This window comes from Ischnura elegans, chromosome 10 (genome assembly GCF_921293095.1).
Source record: "Ischnura elegans chromosome 10, ioIscEleg1.1, whole genome shotgun sequence".
Lineage (NCBI taxonomy): Eukaryota > Metazoa > Arthropoda > Insecta > Odonata > Coenagrionidae > Ischnura > Ischnura elegans.
Window position 1 is genome coordinate 105,837,126 of NC_060255.1, and position 27,700 is coordinate 105,864,825.

Below are 27,700 nucleotides of genomic sequence, written 5' to 3' on the forward strand. Positions count from 1 at the left end.
GTCATTCACCACCTTCTTCCCCCCTCCCACAAAACTTGATTGAACTTCTCTCCACCCTAATGACCCACTCGAGCTGGACCTTCTTGGAATGAAGGGAGGGCCACCGCGGGGCGTTTTGACAAGGCTTTTGTTCCCTGTCCCTCATGCAGCTTTGGAAGGATGAAGAAAAAGCAGGCTTTTGTATCTAATTGCCTCCTTGCACTCCAAACCTTTTTCGCGTTAAGGATTTTCTACTCCTACCTGTCCTAACGATCTGGGTATTTCCCGATCCTTGGCAGTCGACACACTAGCACCCCTTCACCCCAAAACAACCTCCTGGCATTCCTTCTCCTTTCTCCTCCTCACTCACCCCTTTACGTTAGTAACACCCCCAGTGCATAAAACATCTGTGCATTTCAGTACACAAAGAAACGAGAAATATGTTCACAAATTTTCACCTCACGGTAAATTGTCTTTTCACCTATTCATAACGAAACGATTTTTACCATGTAAAGTCTAAACCCATCGTTAGGAAAGAGAAATTATTTTCTATCACACAAGTAGTTGGGTAGTTATCTTGTTTTCACCCCAATGGTAAACTGTCACGTCATCAGTAACTCTATAAATGCCAGCAATTTTGTATAGACTATCGTAGCCGCAAAGGGTTTTTTTTCGAATGATGGTACAAGGCATATAACAATAACTGTGCGATGTGTTCTTCACAGTAGTCGGTGAAACTTCTGAATCTCCTGGCAAGTTACAGTTACTCATTCAACGAAAAATGTTCACACAACGGTGAGAAAGCATTATTCTACGAATTCGGATAATGCATTGTGTTAAATTTTTCTTAGAATTGCTGCTTGGAGTAATTCTAAACAGAGTTACTCTAGGGTTTACCCTAAGGTGACTATCACCACGGCAGGTACGTGGACGCGGAGCGGACAAGGTGCCCAAGCTAAACTAAGTCGGAGGCCCATGAAAAAACAACTTTGACTAGCTATGAGTTTTTATGAATAATTCTTGTAAAAAGATGAAGTTTTGTCAATGAGCATCAAAACGAGGCAAATATTTTGATTCTTAGCTAAAATAGAAAGCAAAATTGGTATGGTAATATTTTCCTTTTGTTTAACAATTTCATTTGTTTATAATGTTTAGAAATATAAATAATATGATTATAAATATGTTATAGCATTTCATACGATACGTAAATGCTTTGACATTAACATTGAGAGTGCAGTCAACGACGTAGTGACGAGGAAATACTGAGCGCCGCAGCGGCGCCGAAAATCCAACGACGTAACTTTTTCCATTAGAGGCCAATAAAATGTAATCTATCAACACTATGCTAACAAAATTTTGTGTGTAGACGAAGAAAGCAGAAAAAATAGACTACTGAAAATTTCAAAATGATTCATTGGAATGGAAAAATTTTACACCACTTTTAAAACCTCGAGCGCCGCTAAGGCGCAGTGAATCCATATGAGGGTTAAACATCTTAAATATTATCAGGAGATTGAGAGAGATCCCTTTTAGTGTTGTGTGACCTATTTGCTCAAGCCATCCGAAGGGGAATTACCTGTCTTTGCCATGTGATACATGGCTTCACTTTGTTGCTGGAGCGTTTTAGCCGAAGTTGAGTCTTTTCCCTTAATGCTGCTGTTAAAAACGCATAAATTCTTAATGAAGCCTCCTTTTGTCCTCCTACACACCACGCTCATGTCGTATTTCAGCGGCACGCTTTTAATATTCCTTTAAAATTGCATACGGAGGAAGATATCTATGGTGAGGAGACGTTACTCATTGCTAAACAACTCCTTCAAAGAATTATTTTTACGCAAAATGGCGTTCAAATGCTCTCAACTGCAAATGCTATCTTTTGTTTTTGACGTTGAAAGCCACGCGTTTGTGTTTCGCAAGCTGAAGTCTAAATGAGACATCAAGTGTTCTCTAGTCACGTCGCTTTGGGAAATAACATTTTCAAATAGCAACGTATCATTTATAAGGGGGGCGGAAGCAATTTTCTCCAAAACTCGTTCTTTCAGTTTTATAGGTAGAAAATTATATTTGTTCAGCGTGTAAGCCCTGAAATATATTTCTCCAGTAAGCAACATAACCCTAGATTTTCACGTTTGTTTCTTGTGATGAATTTGAAAAATGTATGGCAGTAAATTTGATGAAAATGCGTCGATATAGTATTTTCGTACGGTGATATACCATTTTTAAGAAGAAATAAAGCATCATTTCGTTCCCAAATCAATTTCATTTAGTTATTGAGACGCTTTACTGTGAGATAATATTTAGAAAATACTGAAAGCGGAATAGAGTATATTTGTGACTAGACAGAGTGAAGGAACATAGAAGAAGTTTTATATACAATGACGGGAAATCTTGTTTCGCTAATCATTTATGCCTCTGTAACCATTTTAGCAATTTTGACGTACATATTTTACATTGTATTGACAAAGGGCTTAAACTAGATTTTATGGAAAATATTCGAAATTGCCAATAGCCCGGATGGACTTTGTAATGATGTTTTATTTCGTAAGGACTCACCTTTGTTAAAATGCATCCCCATGACGTCAAAACCCTGACCTTCACTCCGATCCACTCGATGCATGTTTTCGTCCTTCACTCACTTGTTCACCAAAAACAGTTTCCCCTCCCACTCCCTCACACCTAATTCCATATGCCCCCACCTCCTCCCTTGGCCTGGGTATATATACCTACATAGAGTACTGAATTTTTCACCTTGATAATGACACTTACGTGTTGAAACCATGGTCGGTGATGAGTTGTAATGTTAAAAGTGTGGAAATTACCATTGTGTTCTTCTTTTTATCATGGCTGTTCCTACTTTAATATATTTTGTTCAGCAATTCCAAAATGGTGTCTGTGAGACCCCGCGCGACAAATGGCGCTCCAAAATGTGACGTGACTGACGGAGGCTTAAAATGAGTCTAGGTTCTTCATTTTTAAGTGATCATATGAAATCGTAGTTTAGTCATTACTTATATTGCTTAGAAGAAGATCTGTTACTTCAGGAATAATGGGGTAATTAATTTCAAGCTATATGTTAAACGCTATTAAATATCTATGACACTGACTCGCGGAAGCGTATGCGAGAGGTTCCTGTTCATCTGCATGTTAACATTCCACCCGTCTCTACCAGCTGATACTTGAGCACTCAAGCACCGTTCCTCCAAATCAATCCGGCTTCTGCATGGGTGTCGGAAAAAAGTTAAATTTGGAGGAACGGTGCTTGAGTGCTCAAGTATCTTTTTTTCCGACACCCATGCAGAAGGGACCAATGGCCGGATTGGAGCGTAAATATTCGTGACCGTTCCGATTATTTGCTTTGACTGCACACCTGCTGCATGCCGGTAGGTTATGATGAAGCACAGGGGTACGATGCCGAGGGAAGGCTGTTGAAACGGTAATGGCCAGCCAAAAAGAGACCCTGATAACACTTAGGTTAAATCTTAACTTCATCCCTTCGTATCTAACTCAATTCAAGGTGCGTTTCTAATTTATTCCTAGGACATCACGAGGTTGAAACCTGTGCGAAATTTCACAGAAATATTGCATGAAAAGGACTCGGCCATCACAACCACCTTAAAGTTGACTTCCAATTCCTCAATTTCAAGCCCCATTTCTACGTTTCCTGAAATCCACACGGAAGTGATTCTTTCATTCGTGGCCGGGAATGGAACGGATATATTTGCGGCCATTTCGCAGTTCGCTCGTTCTGACGATTGGAGCGTTTGCATTGCCTCTGGCGGGAGCGATGATTCCCCGGGAATGGACGCCGTTATGAGGCGATTGAAAATGTAATGTCTGGTCTCTCGTGTATGTTACAACGAAAGACAGATACGCTGGTATAATATTTTGTCCACTTTTTTCCTAGCATGTCTAAAAACAAAACGGAAGTGAGAAGTTCAAAATACCCGATCGACTTGCCTTTCTACTAACATGTCACAGATAGCTGTTCAACAGCAGGTGAACTTATCAGCAACAACCGTAAGCCACTAAGATTTGTATTTTCTGTCGAAGTGCTCTCCGGATTACCAGCTTTTATTGACACGGAGAATGATCTCGCTCGTGGCCGGGAATGATGCGGAAATATATGCGGCCTCCTTTCGTTCTGATTGCTGTGTATGTTTCCATTGCTGTTGGGGGGTGGGTGATCATGCCCAGGGGTACGCCTTGCATTGGTCCATAGACCCCGAAAATAAGGCAACGCCCCAAAAATGAACTTTCTTTCCGAACGATCCGCAGGGCTGAGGGAAAAAGGAAAATCTCTGCTAATTTTATTTCGTGATAGGCTAATGAACTAGTCGGCACAGTCCAAAGCCAGTGCGTGACGAAATTAGCTCAACTTCAGAACGCTATGTGATCAATTCTATTTGAGTTCTGTGAACAGGAAATTGCGGGAAGTAATTTTTTTAATTGAATGTAAGGACACGTTCTTTTTATATTTTAATTAACATTTTATTAAGATAGAATGAGGGCCGAAATTGAAACACAATTTCAGATAGGTATTCAATGGTCACAGATATTTTTTTCACTTGTTGTCGACGTTGATTCGTCTCGTTATTAGTTGGAGAATGGTGCGGCAGTATTTTTGGCCAATTTGTTTACTCGCTCGGATTGCAGTCTGCCACGCGATGAGTCGCCACCGTCGAGTTGAACAAAACTCGTGGGAGGGGGTCGTGGGTTTGGGGGTGAAGGGAGAGGGACGAGAAAAAAAATAAACACACCCCCACGTATTTTTTCCCTCTTTTTCCCTCGTATCCCTCAAAAAATCCTTTAGCGTGCACCGCGTCGGAATGAACCCTTTTTGCTCCTTCGTTAGGGAAAAGGGTGCGCCGGAGCGAGTGGAAAGGGTTTGCTCATGACCCTTTTCTCGTTGATTTTCTCGTTCAGTGGGCAGAAGGGGCTGGACAATCGGACAATGATGTTTGCTGCGCGCGATTTAGGGTTGGGCGGATTTTAATGATGTAAATCCCTCCTTTTCGATGCGGAAAGAGAGAGTGCTTAAATATTCATTTTTATGAATCGAAAATTTCCTCCTCCGGCCTCCTAAAGCCAAACCATTTATGATGCAAGCCATGTGAATAACACTAGAAAGGAGTTAATTCAAAGAAAATGTGTTCAGATTAGGTTTATTATTAATTTCGTAAAAACTGCATTGCTCCAGAATCTGGAAGCTGTGTGTGTCAATAAAGACGATTTTAAGTTCTCAAAGATCTTGAGTAAGAATTTACTCCAGTTCAATTAGACCAACTAACCTTCATGGATGGTAATTATTTTGCCATATTAAAACAAAACGCAATAGACTAGAAAGCTTTGAAAACAAATCCCTCCGTGTTTTATTCCAAATATCCGAATGAATTTGTATTTCCGATAACCTTGCCGTCCGTAAACTCCCGGCAGTAAATAACTTCAGCCGTGACCTGGTTTATAACTTTAAGTCCAACAACTAATAAGGCTCAGCTGATGGACTTATTGAATGATGAGAAAAGCTCTCAAGCAATATATGGACTCAGCAAGTTACTTCTCTATGAGGGTTTCCTATGCCTTTCACCTCCCCATAGTTTTAGTGGTACCACTTGTCACAGCGATGTCAACCTGATTCGGAAATGAGAAAAGGAAAAATAACTTTTAAAATAGCAAAGTGTGCGAGTTACAAAATATAGGCGAAAGTAATAATGTTAAATGGAAAGGTGGCCTAGCAAAAAAAGAAAGAAAAATATGAAATTAGTGTGAAAAATAATCCCTTTGCATGCGTGAAAGACTAATTGTGTAATGAAATAAATTGAGGTTTGTTTAATTTGAAGTAACCGTATAGCACAAATAACACACGACACTGACTGGATAAAAAATGCACCTATAGTAAATTTCTTGTTGAGTGACTGGTTAGGGTGAACGAATAGCTCATATGAATGATTTCTAATAAGATTGTTTTCCGAAGCGACCACTGATTTGCTGGAGAAAGTACTTAGAAAGTGATTGAAATGGCGAACGTGTTGACTTCAGTGTAATGCATTCATGTGCTTTTTTTATCTTATGATGCTCGTTATAAATTTTTGCTGGTAAAAATAGGAAAATAGTTAACATGCATCTGCCATTTCAACGGCTTTTTTTTAGTAATTTACTCTAGGTATTGATATTAAACCCATTCTAATACTAACTATTGAGTCTCCTCACTGATTTCAATTGAAAGAATTGTGATGCTTCTGTTGACAGTAAATACTCTGCACAATTTTTGCAATGATAATCCCTCCTGTTGTTCACGAGACGTGGTCTAAAATTTATTTTAGTGGATCGAAAGCTTGTTTTCATGAAAAGCAGAAGACTGATTATTAAGGATGCGATTGAGGAGTTGAACATTTGGTGGGCTTTAACCGAAGCGAAACAAATATTTTCTCTTGTCAAATTATAATCGTCTTAAGTTCATGAACTCAGTGATATTTTAAGCACTGGAAAAATTAACTTCCATTCAACCGCTTCTGGCTTTCCCAAAGGGCAAGCAATTTACAAATCAGAAAAGAATTTAGAAGCACGGATAGATTTTTACGAAGAAAATCCCTCCTTTTTATTCTTGGTTGTATGTTCGAAAATTCATTTTTCGGATCGAAAGTTTACTCTCCCGCAACGGCACGTAAAAATATTTAGAGTAAGACTGAAAAGAGGAACTCTTGGTTTGAGTTGAGAGTATAAATTGTTTTCAGCTGTCCAAGCAAAAGTTGATTTTGTTCAGTAAAACTGTATCGCTATCAAGCATTGGAAAATAATCAGCCGTTCTGGCGGTTGTCCTGGCTGTTACATTGTGAATCAGTTAATTTAGATAGTTTTGTCATGCACCAATCACGCGAATTGAGTCTCCTATGCTTATTAAACCCCTTGATTACATGCATAAATAGGTATATTTTACGCTTGACTATATTTTCATGCCATTTAATTGTGAATCTCACTACATTATGAAATATGATTTAGGTACCTGCTAGTAGATTTTGGTGGGGAAAAGTTAACAAGTAGGTTCATGGAACAAGCTGATGTAATTTAAGTAGGTAATTTGAATACAAGTTTTCTTTCTCTGAAAACCACTAGCGAAAATATTCGGGATGATATAGGAAAGGAATAATCGTGGAAGGGATTCATGGACTTATGGAAGGGATGAAAAATTGAAAATGGTAAGTAGAAAGGGAGAGATGATTATCTTCAATATAACCGCGTGTCCGACAATGGAATTTCACTGTTGCGGTCGGTTTTTCCATGCGTTTGATTTTTTCATAATTGTGGCCAGAGAGGATTCTCTATTGAGCCATTAGATCTGTTTCCACCCATCGCGGATTGAAATGGGTTTACAAAAATCGCCACTGGCCTCGCTGACGGCTTAAGCGATTCAAATTTAGAAGAAAAAAAAATTTCGGAGAAATAATGGTTCATGTAGAGTGATAACCAATATTTATATTATTGATAATCTTTATAAAATTGATGGCTTTTCAATAATCTTCCTCGTTAGTTGTGTATATTGAGAATATTTGGATCGCTATCATCTAATCGCAGGGATGCGTTCATTTTTGAAAGCCAACTACGATGCATCCAAAGTGGACTCACAATTCAAGCCTTCTGGGAGTCACATTTGACATCTGCGCTTTGTTGTCTCCGCGATTCCTTTGTTATAGCGAGAGATTGAAAAATATTTTGCGTCACAACGAAAGACGGAACAAGACCGGTCGGAAGAAAGTGATGCATCTTCAGTGGCGTAACCGAGAATGTCATCTAATTTTCGTGGTCGGCGTTTCTTTGTTTGTGTTTCGTGGAAGACGTTTGAGTGAGCAGTGAGCATTGAGTGCCCACTTCCTCTCTCCCTCTCTCTATCTCCACGGCAACTGTTGGGCTCGGAGGTGTCCCTCCGACCCCCTCCCGTCCTCTCGCCCCATTTAACATCAAATGCGCCCTCTTTGAGTCTCCCTCACTCTCGCTTCATTCCACACCAAACGAGTCCCCGCTACGGAACTGCTTTCTCTTCTTCTCACGGGGACACACCCTGCCTGTAGTTATGGATCCCCGAATCTTACCCCACTTCATCCCGTCCAGGGTAATCGTAACTATCGCTTGAGTCCGAACTATTTCTTCCGGAGTAGATCCCAAGAATTGTTGCATGTATGTGTGCTAATTATTTGTACTTCAACGTAGACGAATAAAATCCGTGAAGACTCAAAATTATAGTTTTTCACGACCATTGATATAATGATTTAACTGGAGTTAAATAATCAAATTATTAAAACTGACAGATTATGACAATTACAACTGACTATGAAAACTAACTAATTAAACTCTATTAACTTGAAAAATCATTTAAGATGAACATTTAAATAGCTGCTATTCTATATTAACCAACGTGTTATTTACTCAAATAACGTAATAAAGATTAATAATTCACATTCCCGGAGTTTTCATAAGTGAAAATGTTATTTTGTGTCCACATGCTTAGAAAACGTTTATCGTTTCCACTTTGAGAGTGGTCTAGTCTTCTCATATGCCAGCATCTTCAGCAATCTCTTAATAAGGGTTGCTGAATATTGTAAACGGATATATTTTATTTCAATCATATTACTTATACAAATTACATCCTTAAGACATATCGATATAAAGGCTGAATGCCTTAGTTAGGATAACTTCAATGAATGGCCGAAGTATTTCCTGCATACAAATAATAACCATATTTCTGTTTGTATAAATATCAAAATTATATGTCATCCTGAAAATTATGATAGTAAACGATACTGGCCATTTTAAAAATGTTTCGGTACTTCAAATGCGATAAGTAGATTCCATGATGTAATCTTTCAAATATTACCGGAGGTTCTGTGCAATACCCTGAAAATTCTAACTTGATATCTAGTCAAAATGAAGTTCTTTACCAAATGATTCCATTCTCACGAAGAGTCACACGACTGCACGCGGGCACCCCTCATTGTTACTCACTGATTTCTCCATCGACTTTATGGGAACGCATCGCATGTTAGTTTTTTATTAATCCCTTACCTAATAATAATATATAACTTACGCTATGCTTTTGAAACTTCCACGGTATATTGAGTGATAAAGTACGTTGCTCAATAATTTCTCGACCCTCTCCCTTCTAGGATTCACCCAATGTATGGTTTCCTTCTTACCGTTTGATTTGTGTTTTTATCATCTTCTTTGTTTTGTTTATAATTTTTGAAAGGTGCACTTTAAATTGCTCATAACTAAAGCTCATATTTTGGAATGCAGAAGGTCCACAGAGGCAATTACCGTCAATATTTGACTGCATCTCACGTATGAAAATTTTTCCCTAAACTTCCTCATAGTGTAAATTTTCCCAGTGAACTGATGCGATGAATCTTTCACGGGCTTTCGACCTGGTCAGGCTCTCCAATCCCGCTTTTCTACTGATATTTATTACGAAAGACTTATGATTACTGAGTTGGATGGATGAGGCAGATACTTTGTGGAGATCCATTATGGGATATGAAGTGAAAAAATTTGCACTTTCCACATAAAAATTGATTAAACTAGAGTCGACATGTTTTGAGTCTTGATAATGCCGCAGTGCAGTGAAACATGTCGACTGTAGTTTAATAAATTTTTAGGTGAAAAGTGCAAAGTGTTTCATTTCATATCTCCTATGATTACTTACTGATAATTAAGACTAGTGCGGAAGGTGTTACGAATAGGCCAGACCAGTACCCTCTTCTGCATTTCTTTCTATTCCTAATACCTTCACCTATATACCGTAATCCCAAAAGGGCATTAGGTATATAGGTGCTCATCTCAAACGCTCATAACTGCTTTCCTTCTGTTCAATTTATATCCATCCCTCTGCCAAGGTTTTCGACTGTATATTGGAGGAGGCGACTGACAGATAAGGCCATTTGACCCATAGGGAAGGGTATGGAAGGAAGGATGGAGAGAATCCCGGCGTCAGCATTAGCGTGCTCTTAGCTAAAGGCGCCAAGAGGACCATAGCTTAACATCCTGTTCGACGGCCCGAGTGCTGTGCTTAAAGTGGCTTCCACTAATCACCCAAGTAGAAATTGGGTAGCCTATGGAATACCTCCGCAATCGTCGGGATTTCATCCCGGAACCACAGGGTATGAGGCCAACACTGCAGCACCACAGAAACACGATCAGCAGAGTTACGATTTTTGCGCTGACCCCATTGTTACCGTATTTCTTACATCTGTTTCTTTTTAACCGTACATGGTGGGTTCCAACTAACTCTCGGAATTTGGACCTAAACGTACGTGGTATAAATAGCCTCTCAGCTCGTTACTGGCAGGGAAAGAGCTGAGACGGAGATATTGATTGAAGAAATGGTCTTATTTCATCCACGCATGAACTGCTGCCCAGCTCAGAAAAAAGAACACCACCGAGGCTTGGTCCGTGGCATATTGCCAGAATATTTCATTGTGCTTGGTCGCCGAATTCCGCCGACCTGTTTACGAGAACCGTTTGCATGAGGCTTACAGGGGATTAACCTTTACGACGAAAGCGAGTGGAGTCGATAGATATATCAAACAATGCAATCGAAGATATTGAAACGCGTGTGCTGTGATTGTTGTGACTCTGTATCTCGTCTCTATGGAAACGTAGCCTTTGCTAGGGAATCTCTCCATTTGGTCTGGCGTTTTCTCTTTTTGCGGTTATCTTTCTTTAATCCTATTTATTGAGCCGGTTTGGGGGGTTGAAAAGTAAACAACCGGTGATTCCCATAGTTGACGGATTTATCACCATTTATCTCTGACGAGACTTTCTCAATTGGCCGCGTTGGTCATGAGAGGGCGATAAGAATGGACTCATTCCAAGATTTGTACGCAGAAAAAAAGGGAATTGGAAATTTAATTTCAGCGGAATAGCAATCAATAACAAAGCCACCGTACTGCCCACAATACATTCCTTTTATTTCGATGCGTTTCAGCGTCATCGCGAGGACAACCCGTGACTGACAACTGATTGATTCGCACAGAAACAGGCCATGTTCATGGCAGTGAAGCAGTGTAGTAGTCGACAGAGATGGTACCAATGAGGAGTATATGGTCGCTCATTCAAGAGTTACAGTGTGGATTGAGGTGCGTGTGAGGAAGATACATGTATGTATAAGGTGGGTGTAATGGTTTTTGATTAACGCGTTTAAAATGGATAAGGGGGAATGCGACGCTATACTTACTTCGCAAACATCTGGCTTTCGGTAACGATATCAAAGAAGTGGTGTGCGTTCGTTCTTAAAGTAAGAAGTTTGTGTAGCGTATTGATACACTCACAATGGGTATTTTAGTGACTTAAGAGTGTAGTTTTCATCCAAAAATTTAAATATTGACTTTGGCAAGACGTTGCGGTTCTCTATGAATTCAGCCTCTTCTCTTCATTTCCTGTTTAAAGTGCGAATAAATACTTTGAGTATCTTACACCTCATGAAAAGGTATTCTGTTACCAGTGACTGCTAATGAACATCTTTGAAAAATACTCCTGGAACTAAGCGCAATTATGTTTCGTTCTTTTTTCTGAGTGGGTTTTGGTGTGATAATGTAGTTAGGAGACTTAATTATCGATTTTTAATGGATAAATATAGACTTGGAAGTTGTACTTTGGATTTGTATCCGAATCTGTATTTTTATCGATAACTCTGATGCCACGCTACTTTTAACAGCTAAATGTTTAGGTTTTTGCCAAATTAATGACGTTTTTCGCGTAACTGGAGGACCGCTTGCCTTATTCTATTTTGAGGTACAGCGCTAACAATAAGATCCTTCTCCATTGTTGCCATTTCTATCTTTGTTGCTGGAAATTCAAACGATGAGAACTACTCATCGTATAAATTAGCTAGAAGAGGTAAAAACTAACAATAAGCCATCATGACACTTTTAGAGTTGAATTAGCTCGCCGCTTATAAGTAACGCCCATAAATAAAGTCTCTAAGTTTCTAACGTGTTATTAACTCGTGAGATCTTTCCCTTTTATATTACTGAGCCAAATTTACAGTTTTGTGAACATCTTTTTATACTTTGTGTACGTCCAATTCCTTCGTAAATTCCTATTTTGGAAGTAGATACGTTCGGTTTCTGAGAATTGCGAGGAATGCGCCAGCAAGGAGCTGATGCACGCATTGAATGCGGGATGAATGAAGAGAGTTTTATTCCTTATAACTCTTCCCGATTTAAATCGAAACTTTTATTTTCATGTTTCATAAAAATATTAGAACGTATCAGTCTTTTACATAGTATGTATTTCTTGTAATTCCATTCGTGATTTTCACAAATTTGATGGACGAAACTTTTCACATACCTTTCTTCTGAGCCTGAGCGGTCGCTGGCTGCGTTTCCTCGGGATGTGTGTGTGGTCTCGGGTGGAATCGAGAAGCTTTTGGTCTGCCCTTTTGCTCAGCCTGAAAGAAAAAGATCAAATAATTAAATATAATCAGTAGTAGCGGGCGTAACTTGGGGGAAATCCATAATCGCAGGAATGGAAGGGTCAAAAACTTTGCTATTTCCACATCGTATTTTATTGACACCGATCATGGTTTCGTTACAAGGTACAAGGGCTCACCTTGTTAATGTTACTCTGTAACGAAACCATGGTGGGTGTCAATAAAATACTATGTGGAAATAGCAAAGTTGTTGACCCTTCCATTCTTGCAAAAAATTAAGCATAAATTTTTAATATAATCAGCCTCTTTCAAGCTAATCGTCCTGCTACGAACTTATCGCAGGGAAATATCTCGTCACATTGTACCTTTCAAATGAAAACTTAAGGTATTACTAGGTGATCAATGTAAATACTTGTACTGATAGTCGTAAAAATCGCATACGCTGTTATGCTACAATTGTGTTCATTGAAAATGTTTTAGTTTCGTAGGAAAAGTGAGCAAAAATAGATCATTCCTGGCAGTATTATCTGAAATGCATCTAAAAGAACTCCAAAAGCGTCTTTGTAGCACTTCTCGCAGAATGTGTGGAATATTTAGAGCAAACTTGGTTTCATAAATAATATTTTTACTTTGCTGCTTGTTTATACTTCTCCTCTGTTCTGGGGTGATACATTTAATTTAAGAATTTATGTTATGCAATTAATGTTTCCAAGATTTCTATTCCTTTTGGCCCTAATTTTTGGGATTCAACGGTTTTGTTATCTATTTTTCTTTATGCGCGGAATTGAATTCTACTTTTTTTTATTTCACCAAGAGAAAAAAAACATGCATCTCATGTAATGAGTTCTTGAATAGGATATCAATAACGTATGCTCAAATGCAATTAGTAATTACTTGGAAACCTCGTTTTTTCTTTAAAGTGTATTTTATACTTCACATAGACACAAGAATATTTACCCAATGAAATAGATATTGAGATATGAAAGCGTTATGTTGTATCAATATTTGAATCCTTTCGGAGAAATATTGCTGCAATTTGCTACTCCAGTGTGTTTACAGTAATTTTTTCCGATCCGTGTTACATCAGACGCGCGATATAATGCATTAATTTGCTGCACGTCCCTGTAAAGATTGCCACCATAACTCGACCAACATATTGGATGCGCGGCTCTTTTTATCGTTGCAGCTCATCGCGGATCGCTCTGAGCAATGGAATAATATTTTCAGATAAGTATCAGTCCTACTTCATGAGGGTCCCACACGCTAGCAGCATACTGCAAGTGAGGCCTTGCTAGAGTCGCATCTCTTTCGTCCACTTTACGATTGGCTTCCCGGCAGACTTCGCGTATGTTTAAGTATGCCGGGAGTAGCCGCGGTGATAACTTTTGCCGGAGTCATCCGCAATGCACAAATTGTGCGAAAAAACAGCAGAGAAAAAAATCATTCGCCTTGGCTGGGATTCGAACCCGTATCCCTCGTATTCCGGAGGAGTTCTTTCGGTCCAGAGCCGGCTTTACTAGCCATGAGCGAACACCTCGATGTGTTCAAAGTCCGAGCCTTGCTCTCCGTCCGTGGCGCTGTGCACAAGATTTGGACTGCTTTTGGCATTATATACTCAGCCGTAGATTACGTTATTACGTAGGCTACGGCTCTGTAATCCATTCCACCTTGTCCGGTATAGTCCTCAAAATCTACATGGGAGAAAGACGCCTCGGTAACATTAGATGGCTAAAGCACTCGACTGGAAATCGGGATACGGGTTCGAATCACGGTCAAGGCGAATGACTTTTTATCTGTGGATTTTTCGCACAATTCGTGCATTGCGGAGGACTCCCATAAAAAGTTATCACCGTGGCTAATAATGGCGAAGGAGGCATTTTATGAACTCGCACTTCAGCAGTTGGAAACCCCTAAGCGGTGCATCAACCCGTTAGGTGGAAGTTGTATTTTCTCTTGATGGTGACACTGTAGTGTTGAAGTCGATCTTGGTTGTAGCGATTACTGCGAAGTTGAATTTCAAAGTTCCAATATATTTATTTATCCATGGACATTTTCTATTGGTTTCACAATGTTATTCCACATTTCCAAAAGTATTTTATAGCCATGGCAATAATTCCTATCTGGGGTAATGTGCGTAAAGTTTCCACTAAACGTTGCATTAAATCGCACGGTTAACTTAAATGTTGTGGTTTAGTTAAAGTTTTATCACGAGTATAATACTTTTCGTGAGGGTATTTTCTCAAAAGAAGTATTCCTTTCGCACCTATGTCACCGATGGCTAATAAAACGTCGTCAATTTTCAACATTCGCAAAAACAAGCTCTACTTATGTGAAGTTTCGGTGTCAGTGCCATTCGTATTTTAGGTGTGGTAAAAATGAAGCACAGAGTGGCGAAGATTTTTTTAAGTTCCTGAAAATGCTTCTTATCCCCTGGTAAATCTCTTCAAGAGCCTCTGTTACACCGGTCGTTGCTTATGGCGAATTATTTGTTTCAAACTCAAGGTGACACATTCATTTCAAAAATATTTTTTGCTCTTTTACACATTCATTTTCTTTTAAATGCAACACGCAATAAAAGTGTCGAAGGGTTAAAAAATATCAATGAAAAGGATATTAACAAATATCGGTTAGAGGTTGGGAGGGAGGGCTTGATGTAGTCAATCGTGGAAGGAGTGAAGGGACGACCCCAAATGAGTTAAATAGGACGAGCAATGAAGGATATAAAAGAGAAGAAATACTTCATTATGACAAGGATGGCAGATACGAGAGCGACACGGAGAGCTATGTCCAACCAATCTCATTAATGGATACATGAATAAAGAGGTCTGGTAGGATGATAATGTATTTACATGGTAGTTATAGTATATCAAATAATTTGAGTACATTCTCTGAGGTTATATTTTTATACACATGTAATTGAGATGTGAGCTAGCGTTGACAAGAGTCTATTGAAATTCTCAAAGTGATAGCATAAGTTTTAAATGAGAGACGTGACTAAATTCTACGTTTAGGCTAACATGGTTTATAGCTCTAATTAAAGAAAACTTTTTCGAATGTTATCGCGTGATCATGTTGGCCACCCCTGCTGGTCTCATCTCCACATTCAGAAGTACCAAATACTTTAAGCTAAAATTTAAACTAAAGTGTAAATCAAAATTGATGAAATGACTTCATATTTCAGAAATTTGAAGTGGCAGTACATCATAAAGAAGGCAATATGACCGCTAGAGCAAAAGAATGTGATATTTTCAATGCGACAGCGTACGTTTAAATCAGTGCAGAACTAAATTCTTCGTTGAGACAATCATGGTTAGTAGTTGTAACATATAGTGTAATGCATAGTGGAAGTACACCATAACAAAGACAATGTTACCATTAGAGCCAAAGCATTTAATTCCCGTGATAATTTTCAGCGTATATATTTATACTCTTGTCGAAAGAACTGGAATACAAAAAGCGGAGGGATTTAAGCGGAGGACGGTGAGGGTTGTTTGACTTTTAAAAAGCGACGTCGCCTTCACCGGAGAGAAGAAAACTCGGGCGAGGAAAATTCCCCGAAATAAAACTCCTCCTCCACCCCCTAGTAACCCCCTTTCCCAAACCCCTAGAGCGCCCCCCCTCCCCCCGCGATAAAGACGTCCAACCTAATTAACGCCCGGGAAAACATGCGCGTGTATTTCTTTTTCCCTCGATTTAATGACGACGATTAATATTTTATAAATCGTCCTCGGCTTTAGCCGTAGGAAAGCGGAGTTCTCCTCCTCGAGACGAGGGATTTTAAGGAGCAGCAAAAAAAAGAATGAATAAATGCGAAATGGAGGGCGTGAGAGCAAGGAGGTGTTCTTTGTGTTTGAGTCATGGGTTGAAGAGAGGAGTCTCTCAGGACGACAGAGCGGACGAGTGGATTAAAGCTCCCGTGCCGTCATCATCATCATCGGGCTACCCCCCCTCCCCTCATTCCAGTGTTCCTCCCTAAATTCCGACCCCCCCCCCCAAGAACTTCTCCCCTTCAATCCAAACAGTCTAAGAATGACTCAAGACCCTGACTGTGGAATGTGTATCTTCATGCCTCCTTCCTCCTCGCCTTTCATCAATTGGAGTCGGCCCGGGAACATATTTGCCTCACCGGAAAAGTAGATAAGCATACAAGTGAATTAAAAGATCCTGGAAATTAAAAAAAATAGTTGATGACCACCTGAAGGTAAAACCAAATGTATTGAAGAGAAATCAAACTATTTTCTTAAAATTTCCATAAACTTTTAACATGAAAATATTGTCGAATTCCTCCTGATCAATCTTGAAACAATTTCCTGAATCAGTTAAGGCATCAATTTTTATCAGTAAGTAATTTAAACTTTCCACCCAAACAGGTGTTAATAGTTTAGTCGATTCGAAGTGAAAGCATCAAGCAGATTTATTATCAAAGTTATTTATCCCTTTCTTTTTTTTTACATCATTAAGAAAGACGCACCACTCTCAGGATACCTAGCATATGTTGCTTACACCTATAAATTCGCAAGCAAGTACGCTAACCTCTTGAATTGTTCAAGATTTGAACCTGAATCGTCTTCAATTTTCTTTCCCGCCACCTTTAACCTTTCCCCTCAACCCTTAATTCTCTCTCCTCACTTCTTCCCATGAATCCGAGCAGTCCGAGAATGAACCAACATCCTTCTTTTTACTGCGCATTCGTCCCACAGGCTCTCCTTGCAGACCCGTGAACATTTTTTCCGCACAAGAATGATAATAACGAATTTATTACTTCAAATTTGTAAATTTTAAAGCTTTGGAACAAAAAATGAAGGAGCTTAAGGTAGCTTCAATGCTTAAAACCTATGTAGAAGCTAGCATCCTTAAATTAAAATTAAAATAAAAAAATATTAACTAGTTGATTTAAAAATAAATTAAAGTCCCATGCTATTCACAGAAATTATTAATTGGAAAAATGGTTAAGAAACCACGCTAAAAACATAGATTTGTGTAAAGAAAGGTATGTGTTGCAGAATCCCTCACAAACATGTTTCAATTCATGAAACAACACAGTTACGGTTTCCAATGGTTCTATTATCAAGGTCATCTCTTGCATTCCAGTAGTTTCATTATTACGGGCGCATCACCCCTGTAGCACCGGCTGTCTTTTTTTATTTATTCACCAATAATATCCCTAAAATTTTCGCTTTCACCATTACATTTACGTTACATGGTATGTATAATACAGGATTTTCAATTTCTCCTTCACTACATATTCTCCTCCTAGCTCTCATCCCCTTTCCAAAACCTCTTTCAGAATAAGTCAACGCCCTCTCCCCAACTGAGGAATGAGTGCCTGCCGACCAATTCCCCCACCTCGCGCACACCTAGCTTGCGAATCTTTATAGAACCGCATAACTTTGGCCATCTGCGTCAGGATAATTGCCATTTGAAAACATCCCTCTATCCCAGGATGCAACCACCGTTTCATAGTCTATTCTCAAGGTTTTCTTTTCCATTCCAGTGGCTTCATTATAAAGGAAATCATAAATTCAAACAGTATTTAAAAATAAAAGAAGACCCTTTCTCCTATTACAGTGAGGAATGTATTCTCCCCCCCTCAACCCATTTTTTTGGGTCTGCCTGGGCCTCGCCCCTAAGTAAGTTTAAGAAACATTTATGACTAAACAACGTACTCTTCCACGAATTTAGCTTCACTGTCGATTGTGTTAGAGCTTAGGAAATATGGAACCTGTAATTATTCTTTTTTTGTTTTCATTCGTCATCTGCTTCTTAAGCTATTCGAAACAAGAAAGCAATGGCTTTTCCCATTAATAAGGGATGTTGATGACGTCCTTGACTCATACCGAACAAGTCATCGCAACTCGGACATTGCAAGACCTCGTTCATCGGTCTCGCGTGGTTTGACATTGTATCTATAAGCTCTTCTCCTTACCTGAATGAAAATTCATCCCTGAACGGTTGAATGAGCCAAAACTATAATGACGTCACAACCTCCTGAAAAGTGGGCGGAAACTTTCGCGTCTTCATATTTAAAACATGCGAGAGAATGGCTGAATGGAGATGTTTTTCCTTCTCATTATTATTTCTTCACCCTATACCGGATCCATTTCATAAGTAGTGATTTTGGGTCTGAGTTATTAGTCCCATTTTAAATTTCCACGCATAAATGTTTGAAAAACCCAATCAACAGTCAGCCTTATTTCATAATCTGGAAAGTAATGAATACTGCCATCAAGTTATTTTTTTCTTTGACTTTTTTTCCTTTAAAAAGTAAGTATCACATCCGCTAGACCTAGGACTTAGGTATCGTATGCTCTAAGGAAGTCAAAGTTAGTTTTTTTTTCTGGAATACAGGCCAGAACACTCAATTGTCACCGCTGAGTATCTTAACTTCTTTGTAAAATGCAGAGGAGGGTAATGAGGTACGTTGCCGCTGTAGTGAGTATCCTGCCCGTGGATATCAGGGCAATAGATTCAATGCTCGACTTCACGTAGTTAATCGGCCCATCTGTTCAGTCTTCGGCCTCACGATATATTTGTTTGTAATTTACGTCATCAACTTGAAAATTTCCGGGTATACATACACCAGATTTGGTAAATAATAACGACAACTTGTTTAGCCTTATTTATTTATAATATGTGAGACACAGGTGATGATATCCGAGGGACTTCTGTACATGTCTACACTGTAAATATCAAAGTGATATTACTTAACTGTTATAAATAGGTATCATGCCAGGAAATGAGGAGAATGCGATGCTCAAAGTTTTAGCAACTTAAGTACCATTACTCTGGAGAGCATTTTGGAAAATATATTTGGTGTTTTTTGTTAATATTTTGAAAACCATTTGCATCCGATTTTTAGGCGTTGGTTTAAAGTGAGAATTACCATGCTCACCGTTGCGAAAAAACAACTGACGAGAGGTGAAACAGAAATAACCAAAATAAAACCGGAATTGATTTAAAAGACTGAACAAATTTCATGTCGCCCAGAAATATTAAAAATGATATACTAGAGAGAGGGTTGGACGCAGCGACGGTCAGGCCAGGTCGGCTGGTCGGCGATCGCAGAGAGCCCCGACCCCCACAGCGCTCGCGTCTATCGTAAAGCGGCCGGCATGCGCTGGTCGCTTCTTCTTTTTCTCTTTCTCCGTCCTGTCTCAAGCGTAGCCATTTTTTCCCTCCTCCACTCTTCCTTGTGTCTCCAGTTACCTGGTGAAACCCAATATCTCTACAGCTGTGTTTCTGGGTAGTTGAGACACCAATTAGTTCACCGAGAAAAAATATCAGATTATGGGTACCATTACACATTTCACTTGTCTGTCTTTGACGAAGGGATATCATTCGCCGCGGAACTCGGACGGGTAGTTGGTAAGGTAGCCGTTCTGGAGGGGCAAGATGCGCGCGCACGCCCTAACTACTTTCTATTTTTTCTCACACAGACTGCAAAATCCTAAAATTTTCCGGGGGGGGGGGAGGGGGGGGTAAAAATCCAGGGAACCAAAGGGCTGAAATGAAAGATAGCTTCGGTGGCACACTGCTAATGTCTAACATTCGTAGTAAATAATTAAAAAATATATAGAGTATCATCATCGTCAGTTACCTTTGCACGTAAAACGCTAAAAAATAACAAAATTTCAACACTTAAGTACAATGCGTCATGCTTTCCCGTTATCTGATAGCAGAAATATTCCTCGCGACTTAAAAAAATCTGTGGGGCGTCATAAAATAAATTAGAAAACTTTAAAAATAATCACCACCCTATTATTGCATAAGTAGGTACCAAGACATGAGTTTTTTTGTAACCTTTTCGCTACGAGAATTCAAACATGACATTGTAGAAAAGAAGTATCTAATAGATAATAGATAAAATATCTAATAGATATTGATAAAGTGAGAGTATTAGGGTGATGTTTGCGACGCAGTGATACTTAATGCCGAAGCTGTTTTAACTTCAGTGTTAATGTATTTTGTTAAGAGAAAATAAGATATTTTCTGTTAATTCAAGACATTTCTTTTTCAGCCCTCAATTCCGTAAAATTGATGTAAACCCGTGCAATGCGAAAACTAAAAAAAAGACATTATGGGCCCTGGAAAACTAAAGGCTTGTGGAGGAGACCATTATAAACGTTTTCAGGTTTTTTAAATACTACCAATTCACCTCTGCATTCTCTCAAATGCAAAATTTTTATATCTGAGACTCAGAAAACTCTTCTATGCACCCTGAGGATTTCAATATGATGATGAGAGGTTTTAACGAGCTTTGCTTCACCTTATTTGAGGAAATGAGTCATGTCAGGTGGGAGTGAAAAGTCACCTTAATGTTCTGCCCCTCCAGCCGAGGGAAAATCTGAGGCAGGATGGCGCTGGCGAATTTCCCGTGGTGCAAAGCGAGTTAGGGCGCACGTTGCCGGACGCGCCGCTGACGTGATTATCTTGACGTTTCATTCGGGTGATGGAAAGCGGAAAAGGCCTTTGTCAGCCACCAGAGTGCATGCAACCCTGTCTTCGAATTTCCGCTCGACGCGCGCGCCGCGCACCGGCACAGGCCGGAACTACAGACCTCGTTAAGAGGCGGGCGAGCGACGCTGTCCGCAAGAGCGCGGTGCGCTTGTCTTTTTTTGCACTTTTGGTTGGAAGGGGATCTATCCTTTGGATTTGAACTATCTGTCTTTGGATTAAACAAAATCTTCTTTCATTCAATCCTTTTTCCTTCATAAGATTCATGCATTCTGATCGATCGGCATTTTCGGGGACGTAAAAGTCGTTCACAATTCATTTATCTTATAGAAATGTTCAGCGCAAGCATGAGAGACTTAATGATCCCTGTTCAGCATTTTCCCCTGCCCCAAATATTCAAAAATCATATCCGAGAAAATTATTAAAAGATAAAATTTTAAACTTTAGATACAGGCTTATGCTGATAAAAGAATACTTAATTTGATTATCATAAATAACTTTAAGATTACAGCACAGGTTTTAAGCTAGTAATCGGTCACTAAAAATGACTCACGACGCAACAGGAATCATCCTTTATACTAAAACCACGTAAAAGGCGCTTTTTAGTTGAAGACCTAGCAAACAAGCGAAAGTTATTGCTAATGCGGACGCAGTGATAATTTATTTATATTATTATTATCAAGAAACAAGGCGTCAGCTTGTAGTTTCCTTTCAGCTGATTTGAGAATGTCGCATAGAAAGAGCGCGAGCTGTGTTTCGCACGATCTAACATTCTGGGAGCCCTTCAGGTAGTTTGACACCCCATGCCATACCCCGAGTTTCTCAGTGCAGCGAGTAGGGAGGGATTGTAGGTGTTGAAGACCCGAGGGGTTGGGCACGGGAGGGGGTTGAATAAAGCATTTCTCTCTCTTACGACGTCCCCTCTCCGGTTCTCGTGTATACCCGCGCTCTGCTCCCTCAGAGGCTGAGCAAATACCCTTCTATCCCTCCGCTGCCTTCTCCCAAGTTAAGCCTTTTGAAGATTACGTCCCGTCGTTAACGTTACGGTGACTCCCCCTCACTCGTCTCAAAACAGAAGAAGAGCGTATTCCGTCTTATCTCTCGGCTTCCTTCCTCTACTACCTCTATCTCGTATTTAATTTCAACACTCCCCTAGCTCTCTTCGCGAATGCCTTTGCCATTCGTCCATCATTTTGCCCGCTTCTATTTCTCATCTTGCTTCATTTGATTTCATACGAATTGCTCTGAAATTGGCTCTGGCGCGCTCGGATTACTTTCAAATTTCATTCTTCAAATTTTTCTCGTTTTTTTACAATTTTAACTTCCGGTAGTCGCGCATGATATGCCCATGGTACACCAATTTAATTAATTTATACTTTTATGCCGTTTAATTTGTGCACCGTAAGACGTTGTTCTACTATTTTTATTTTTTTATTAAGATATCATTTGAGATCAGTTTTGTAGCTTTATTTTTCCATTACCAAGGCTTGGATGAAAGTATTTTGACAATTTAATGGAATACAAACTTTTTAAAAGGTTGCGATTATATCTCAAAATTTTTAGAGAGCATTGTAACTCATGAAAATAAGTCAAATACAAATAAAACAAGCAGTGAGCAGTATACCCGTATATTTGTTTGTTTAATTTGATATACATTTGATTTTTTTTGCATTTTTTCACTTAATTAGTTTTAGTCATGATCAAATCTTTCAAAAATTTTAAATCATTAAAAATTTGTATTTTTCTGAAATGAGGAAATAATACTCTGTTACATAAATGTGATGAAGTTCAGTTGCACTACATTGCCTAAAAAATCATGTCATTCATTGTCAGAGGAAAATTTTATCATAAAAGAATGGAGGCCTTCTAGACCTGGTGCTGGAAGAGGATACTGTAGGTAAAATGAACGGATATGGTGACGAAAGAGGAGGAATATAGAAGAATAGGAGACGACAGGGCATTATAGATCACTATGCGTCAAAGAAGAAAATGGTGGATTTTATGCGCATTAAGACACAGGAGCTGTGGAAGAAATGAATGGAAAAGTCACTGGAGGAAGACCAAGGGACAACTACCAAAGATGAAGAACAAAGGCCTCAAGGGGGTAGAAGAACTAGCCAGGGTCAGGAGGTAATTGGTGGGCTGCAAATTTTACAGCTGTAATTCTATGAATAATGGAATGACTTATAAAGAGACAAGTCTTGTAAGTCATTAGAATAATCTATTTATATCGTAATATTATGACTCTCTCTCTCTCTCTTCCAATTGCGCCCCCTCTCCATATTCTGCTTTTCCCACGCTCTCGGCCACAAACACTTCGCACTCGCGTGCACCCAGTACTGCGCCCGATGCTGCCCCGAGATACCTACTGTGGCTTATATCGCTATCACCCAACGCCACTCTAAAGCAAAAGAGAAATTAAAAGCTAAATTAAAAGAAAACGAGTATGTTATGACGCATTACCAGCTAGGAAAAGTACGCCAAGCTAGCCAGCGCGTTTACAATTACTTGTTACATATAAGATGTAGTAACACATCTGTTGACTACCTTTTATGCCGTTGATAAATCAAGATGTTGCTGCCTATTTTGCATTGTTTCTCTGAATAAATAGCAGCCTTAAGGGGTCTCGGTAGCGTAGATAGTAGTCTTCGTGGTGGTCTGGAAAGTCAAAGGCCCGTGGTTCAGTCCTAAGGAATTTTCCCACGGTAATTAAAGTGAGTTTGGCCGCCGCCGTTTGACCGAGGCAGGCGTGAAATATTCCAAATTAAGAAAGAGTTTTTGATTATGAGAAATGGAATCGTTGAAGGCCATCGTAAACATAATTTTGAAAGAATGCCGCTCTGATTCGCAATGCGGCCCGTTTTCCATATTCATCTTCCTCGTGCGTTCGCGGCCATGGATACGATGCACTCAAGTGCACTATGCAACGCGACCGCTTCGGAGAAACGTTGGCTGAGGCAATATGTAGAGGCGTTGCGCGTATCTTATCCGAGTAAATATTTGGCCAACCCTAAGCATGAACATTCAAATGGCGTGAAGCCAGACATCGCACCGTCTGCATCTCTCTCGTTTTTGCCGCACCTTGCTCTGTTTCCTCAGCTCATCGTTGGATCCAGCCGAGGAGCACGCCGGAGATAACGCATTAGGATCTTAGAATGTCATACAACTCAAAAAGTCTCAAATTTTTGCTGATAAACTCGGAAGACATTCCGAGACAAATCCATTTTCTACTTGGGCGAATTGAAGATGCCAATGTCTTGAATCGAGCAGAATTAGAGTGTGTTCCATGAACATTGCCATTCTGTTTGGAGAATTAAAAATCGCTGATTACATGGTTAGTAGGATCAGGAAGATCTTCAATAGACAGTATTTCTTAAATTTAAATGCTAGCTAGAAGTCGGAGAGAGCTGGATACTCACGCGGCTCCTAACAGACCTCAAAAAAGCTCATGATAGTCTCCCAATACAAAACGTTGAGGGGAGATGGAAAACTTAGAAATTGGTACAAACTCAATTTAAGCATTTATGATTCTAGTAAAAATAGTTGTCCTACTGACGGGAGAAACAACCTCGACAAAAGGTTGACGAAATGATGTACACTCTTTATCTTCTACACTTTTAAACATATCTAAACAGAACCCCATTTCGTTTGACAAGGAAAATATAGCAGGTTAAAATGACGACTGGGGAGATTATTTCAAATTCATTTCATTTTCCAGATTATCAAATCGTGATTGCTGTAAAGATGATAAAATCCTGAACTTTTCCAAAATTTATTGCTAAAATCTGCTAAAAATATTAATCAAATAGAAACTAAAACAAAGAGACGGGAGCATTAACACATGAAAATGATACTGCGGTGACGTGGATATGGAGTGATGGCCGAAAGCGTAAAATAGTGGAAAATTTTCAAGTAATTAATGCGTGTCTAGCTATGTATATATTACTTACTCACTCTCCCCTACCCTCACTTTATATCTCTATTCTGAGGGACTCGATGCTCTCTGCCGGTACCTTGCGACCTACATAATGCTGACTTTCTTCTCGATCTCTCCCATTCTATTCTCACCCACACTGTCAATATCTGTAAGCGTTCTACTGTGCAATGAGATGTAAGTTTAGTCCTTGTTATGCAAACTTTTGCCTTGGCCTTTTCGAAGTCTCTAAAAATTGCCCTATAAAACCTCGTCTTTGGCTGAAATACATGGACGATATTTTGCTTCTCTGGTCTCACGGCATCAACACTCTTAAAATCCTTGTCACTTCACTCATTTATCTGCCTCTGTAACTTTCTCATCTTCTATCTCCAATGCTGACATCGCCTTCTTAGACGTTGAATTGCACCTTTTCAGCAACACCAAATTTAAAACCTCTGTACAAATCAAATCCACCAGCAAATCAAGATTACAAAAGGCGTGATTCGGATAATCTGATTTACCCCCTGGAGAATTAGTGCGTGATAAACCTATAGAAGTTCGCTCTTCTAAATTGAACTGTTAGCTATGCAGGTGGATCAGACTCACACGGTAAACATCACTGTAATCGCTTGGCAGTCTGCGGTCTTTTCCACCATTTTTTCCCTCTCCGTAGGCCGCATCCTCTAGCACGGTGCCTACCGCTGGATAGTTGCATGACGCGGATACGTATTTGCAGAGAAGAAACTTGGCCGCTCGTCGTGCCGTCGACGGCTTTATAAGCAGAGCAAATACTGGTAGTATGATGCGGGGGAGGGAATCTAAGGGGTGACGTCGAAATGGGGTTGTTTGATTAGCTCACCTCGTCAAATTGCTCATGGGTTCAGTAAATTTGAGCAGGAGTGAATACGTGGATTGAGTCGTTGTGATTTGACAGATATTGCTGTCACAGATGAATCACCGTGCAACGGTCACAGCCACCATTCATATTACAGTAGAGGATTGTCCAGTCAGCCTGCAGATGTTCTGTCGCCAACCGCGTATTGCGATATGTTTTCAAAAGTTGCCGTTGACGACGCCGACTCCGAGCAATTTGAATTTCACGGAGAGATAAGCTTTAATTAGCTCTATAACCCAAAATCTGTATCCGCGATGAAGGGATCCACCAAATTATTAATTTTCCCAATATATTCCTTGAGAGAGCAAATAATCTTTCGCAAATGTATAGACTTTAGTAGATCAACGGACGGCACCCATTCCTCAACATTATTATTTATAGGGGGGGATCGGGTTGGTGTGGTTGCTAGAGTGTTGGCTTCCCACCCGGTGGGCCCGGGTTCAAATCCCGGCAGCGGCAGAGAATTTTCAGAGACTGCCCGATCCCTGCTTGAAAGTTGTGTGGAGGACATTTCAAGCGCAACACTCCGTCCATCGGATGGGACGTTAAGCCGTGGTCCCCTTGACGCCTATCGTTAAGAGCAGGCTAACGCCGACGCCGGGTTTCTCTCCACCCTTCTTTCCAAACCCTTCCCTCATGGCGCAAATGACCTCAGCTGTCGGTCGCCTCCTCCAAATACCATACCATACCATTATTTATAGGAAAGAAGATTGAAGGCTCATCTACATCTGCGCACTATCCCACAAGCCGATTTAATAGGCATATGGCTAATAATGTCGGGCACCAGCCGTTTAAAGTTAAAAAGGAAATTCTCTAACGATGCTACACCTAGCATTTATTGAACAGTTTTATTGTTCGGGGGAAAAACGAATTGCCATACTTATCCGTATGGCAAAATATCTCTTTCATTTATTCGTTTCTGTCGGACCACGAAATACACTGGGGTTCTAATATTATGTTCTCCGTGACGCTTTGAAAGATATCTGTTCTCAATTGCCCAAGTAATCTAATCCTGGCGGATAGTCCCCGCGTCTCTAGCGGCTGGGTTTTCATCGCTAAGCAATGCATACTAATAATTACCTCAGAAGACTTGGCCTCCGTCATGCTGCATAAAGAAATGCGTTGTCATGAGCTACGCACAGGACGACGAGGAATCATCGTTGAGGGATTTGAACCATCACAAAAAGATCTCATTGAAGAATGGGTGCACGAATGACTAGATCTCTGCAGCCTTGAAAAGGATCTTAAACTCTCGAGAAAGAAGTACTCGTGAAAGAGAGGACATGACCGTCGACACAGACGGCCCACCGCGAATCTCCACTATGGCAGGGAAAATTTCTAGAATACTTTAAAAGACTTTTTACCCTCACATTATTATTTGAGGGATATCCTCCCCTACCCCCTTTTTTCTGTGGTTTTTCCCACGTGTTGTTATTTTACAGTTATGACTAGAGTCCTCCTTCCAACGTGGGTTCCCCACATCCCGTAGTTGTATCTTTTCCCACTGTCTCTACACTGCCCGTTCCCACCCCCTTCTTCAAAGATGTCAAATCCTCCCCAACCTCTACGAGAGAGACTGGGCGCTCGTTCCTCTCGAAACCATCAGCAAGTCTCGACTGTTAGAAACAGTTTTCCTCGGTCTTATATAATCTAGACCGACCAAAATGGCCGGCCTGGGCTAGATTGGCAGCAGGGAGAACTGTCCGTGAAGGACGGTCGGCCAGATTGGCTTCGGTAGGAACGAACCTCCAGGACGCATTCCGCGTCGCATTCTTTATTATTTCGATCAAGTAAGAACAATACAAGTCATTTTCAAATAGTAATCCCGACCCTTTCCGGACGGCATGAAGCACCGCCTGGTTGTCGAAATAAAGGACAATATCACTGAAGTCGGGTACATTTTTGAATAAATACAACATGCCCTTGAGGGCGCCCGTACCTTCGGCGTAATAGATCGGAAGTTGTTCACTAAACTGTTTAATCAATTCAAATCCCAATTGGGGAGACACAGCAGCCCACTGAAAGGGGGTGGCGTCAT

At 40.0% G+C, this 27,700-nt stretch overlaps 1 protein-coding gene across 1 annotated transcript in view; it reads right to left on the reverse strand.

Moving 5' to 3' along the window:
* The window catches only part of LOC124166779 (sex peptide receptor), a 749,439-nt gene extending 737,029 nt beyond the window's left edge, over window positions 1–12,410 (reverse strand). Inside the window, exon 1 of the mRNA XM_046544458.1 lies at window positions 12,316–12,410. The gene's annotated coding sequence lies outside the window, so the exon portion shown is untranslated. The remainder of the gene's footprint in view (window positions 1–12,315) is intronic.
* Window positions 12,411–27,700: the final 15,290 nt, after the last annotated feature.